This window comes from Myotis brandtii, unplaced genomic scaffold (genome assembly GCF_000412655.1).
Source record: "Myotis brandtii unplaced genomic scaffold, ASM41265v1 scaffold17, whole genome shotgun sequence".
Lineage (NCBI taxonomy): Eukaryota > Metazoa > Chordata > Mammalia > Chiroptera > Vespertilionidae > Myotis > Myotis brandtii.
The window spans coordinates 2,579,280-2,583,309 of NW_005356259.1; the positions used below are offsets into that span (position 1 = coordinate 2,579,280).

Consider the following 4,030-nt stretch of genomic DNA (forward strand, 5'->3'; position numbering starts at 1 on the left):
TACACACACATACATATGTATGTATATTAGAGGCCCGGTGCACGAATTTGTGCACCAGTGTGGTCCCTTGGCCTGGCCTGCAGGATCAGGCCGAAACTGGCTCTCCAACATCCCATGAGAGGTCCCAGATTGCAAGAGGGCGCATGCCAGACCGAGGTACCCCACCGGGGCACGATTGGGGCCAGGGAGGGATGTGGATTCAGGAGGTTGGCCAGCCGGGGAGGGACTGCAGGAGGGCTCCAGGGTGTGTCCGGCCCATCTCAGTCCCCGATTGGCTGGACCCCTGCAGCAAGCTAACCTACCAGTGGAAGCATCTGCCCCCTGGTGGTCAGTGCATGTCATAGCTACTGGTCGACCAGTTGACTGTCTTCCCCCTGGTGGTTAGTGCACATCATAGCGAGCAGTTGAGTGGCCTTAGCATATCATTAGCACATTACGCTGTGATTGGTTGAACAGCCGACTGGACAACCGGACACTTAGCATATTAGGCTTTTATTTTATAGGATGTAATTCTGATATATATATATATATAGAGGCCCGGGGCATGAAATTCATGCACAGGTACGGTCCTTAGGCCTGGCCTGTGATCAGGGCCATCTTCCCCAGCTGCCTGCAGCTGGCCCCGCCCCCCACTGCCACCCACCCCTGGCTCCCCATTCACCATCGGGTGATTGGCGCCTGGCAGCCGGGGAAAGGGACTGAGAGGTTGGCTGTTCCTGCATGCTTGCCAGCCCCACCCCCACCGCAGGTGGCCATCAGGCGATTGGAGCCTGCCGGCTTGGGAAAGGGACCAAGAGGTGGTCAGTGCACCTCATAGTGATTGGTCGAGTGGTCGTTCTGGTCGTCCTGATGTTAGGGTCAATGTGCATATTACCCTTTTATTATGTAGGATATTTAATTCCCATTTGTGTTATGATTAAAATTTAATACTGGGAGATAATTTCTTATTCTCAAGAAAGGATTTATAGTCCAAGGATGCTTAAGTATAATTTTTTGATACACTAATTAGCACTTCATAGCTCTTTTAATTATAAAGAAATGTTATCCCATTTTAAACTCCCTTTTCCAAAGATTTACTCATTTCTCATTCCTGACACCACCTTTTCTGTGTGTGCAGATTTTATTGAATATAACCAATTTTTCTTGAAAAACATTTCTCTAATTTTCCATTTAGTTTGAAGGTTTATAGATTTTTGTGGAACAGATGAATATTATTTTTTAATGAAATAGACAAGATCTGACCTCTCATGTTTTTCTTCATTAGACCATGTGTATGTTTATTTTGTTGTTATTGTTGTGAGACAAATATTCTTGATGTTTATGTAAGAAGTAAGATCTAAGGTTTAGCACACAAGCTGGGAAACTGGAAGTTTTGGATGCTACTTTACTGTGTGACTTAAAGTAAACTGCTCTGGTAGGATGATGCTATTCCTAATGTTCAAGGTGATTCTATATCCATCTTATGCATTTTCCTGATTTATTTTTAAGATTAAAAAGTGCTAATAATAACTGATTGAATTTGTATTCAACCCAGCAATTCTCAGAGATGTGTGACACCGTCTGGTCTAAAGGACTACAATGTGGAGTGTACATCTGCTCTCTTCTTAAGCAGCTCAACACCACTAAGGGCGTTATTTAAACAGTCTCTGTGCCTGTTAATGAACAACCACAGGGCTGTAGTCAGAGACTGGAGCCTGAGTAGTTAAGAGTATAAAAGTCACCTGAATGCACATAGCAAAGTAATGTTGTAAAAAGTTAAGAAAGCACAAAAAAGGGGGAGATTGAAGAATAAACTTGGCCACATCAATGGAATGTTAAGAAAGCCAGGGTGAGTGGTGCCCAAGAGTGTACCTTCAGTGAGTGGAAAGAGGGGGACCTTCTGGTAAGGAAGTGCCAGGTATGTCCTGGGTCAAGTATCAGTGCTCGACTAAAGACGATTTCAGCAGCCACCTGGGATTGAGCATGGCCAGATTTGATCTCAGGCTTCTCTTCTTACTGAGTGCCCTTGACAAATGACTCAAATTTTATGGATCTCAACTTTCTCTTCTAAAAAATGATAACTATACCCATTTCACAAGTTAATATAAAGACTAAGCGAGGTAATCTGACCTTAGATAAAGAACAGTTCTCTCCCCATCCCTCCAACAACATCAACATGCATTCCTTAGAGGCGTTTCCTGGGGTTCAGTGCTGGGACTCTGGAATTAGACTGTTCAAGTTATAGCTCCCACTTAGCTGTGTGACCTTGGAGAAGTTACTTGATCTCCCTGTGCTTTAGTTTCATTATATGTAAAATGAGGATATGAATGGGATAGGGCTGTTATGAAGATTAAGAATATGTGCAAAGTACTTAGGACAGTGCTTAGCACAGAGGTAACATTTTTTAAGTGTTAACTGAAAACGTTCAATAGTTGGGGGAAGTAGAAGAGGGTTAAGGGGTAATATATGATGATGGAAGGAGACTTGACTTTGGATGGTGAATGCACGATGCAATATACAGATGATGTTTTATAGAGTTGGACACTTGAAACCTGTATAATTTTATTAACCAATGTCACTCCAATAAATACAACAAAAAATAAAAAATAAATTAAAACGTTCAATAGTTTTGGATTCTTTCTAGAAGTGATTGATTTTTTGTCAGGTTATATTCACATAACTGAACTGGAAGACATGGCCATAGTCTTGCCAGTTGGGGGTGAATTTCTTGTAATTCTAGTGGGAAACATTGCCTGCCCAGAACAGGAGGTGGTGGTAGCGTCCCCTCTAACTAGGGTTGCAGATGGTTGCAGGGCAGAGACAGGAACCAGCAGCCAGGCGGCCGAGCATCCAGCCTTTGTTCTGGACACTGGGCAGATTCACATTTCTGACGTTTCCTCCTGTGGGAAATGGGGGTCATTTTTGCCTCTCTGGGTGGTTGGAGGATTCAATGAGGTAACTTACCTCCAGCTCATATAGGCTGCACCCATCACAGAGCTGCAGTGGTAACAATTATTACATCAAATATATATGCAGCAGTCGAGCCCTCAGGGATTGTGAAGGCAGCTAGAAGTGGGCCCTGTCTACCTGCCTGAACTCAGGCGGGGTAAGAGGAAAAACACAATTTCTTCCTTTTGTAACTAAACCATTGTAGAGGTCTCCTCCCTGGTCCTTGCCTTTCACACCCCACCTCCGCTCCCTACAAATGTAGGCAAAGACACCATCCCTTCCAATTTTATAATCTTCTCATTTCTGTATGCGGGTTTGTCTGGGCTTGGTGGTAAGCCAAGGTTGGGTGGGGAGAGGCATTAAAACCTGGCAACCCCACTCCCCATCTCCGGATGCTGCAGGGCCCTGCCTGCCGTCCTCGGTTAAAAACATGCTTTTTATTTCACTTCCCCGCAGTCTTATGTGCAGTAGCTCATTACCACCCGATTCAATCACCGCTGCCAGCATCTCCCCAGAACGTTTTTCCCCTTCCCCCATTACAGGGACATTGGTCCTAGCTGACATTTAAAGGTAATAAACACTGATTTTTAAAAATTACAACCATCTCGCCTGAAGAACCAGCAGCAATGAATAACAGAACAGTCCGGCGAAGAGCGCCTGTCGGGGCTCGGCTCGGCGAGCCCTTCCTGCCACACAATTCCCCACACCCGGGCTGCACAAATCACCGTTTCCAGGCACCACTCGAGGCTGCCAATTCCACTTTCGTTTAATCTCATTTTAAATCCGGCTACAGATGAGGCTCTGTGGCTGCAGCGAGAAGCAGGGTGGGGGCAGCAGAAGGGGCTCGAGGCCTGGATGGGAAGAGGGCGTAGTGGCCGCTCAGGGTTCGGGGCCGCGGGCGATCCCTAGAACAAGTGCGGGCCGCCCGGGTTCTCCGGAAAAGAGGGAGATCGGAGGGCCAAAGGGGAGGGTCGGTCCACTTCTCTTACTCCTCCAGAGAGCTAGGCAGGAGGGCTTTCCCTCCGAGGCATTTACGTCCCGCACGGAGATTCCCGGACCCCGTGACCCCCGACAGGACCCTCGGACCCCGCCAGCTCGCGCC

General features: G+C 46.6%; 1 protein-coding gene across 1 annotated transcript in view; it reads left to right on the forward strand.

Annotated features, from left to right (window-relative positions):
* RELN (reelin) overlaps positions 1-4,030 on the forward strand; it is a 475,654-nt gene that overhangs the window by 30,346 nt on the left and 441,278 nt on the right. The gene's annotated exons all lie outside the window — the stretch shown is intronic.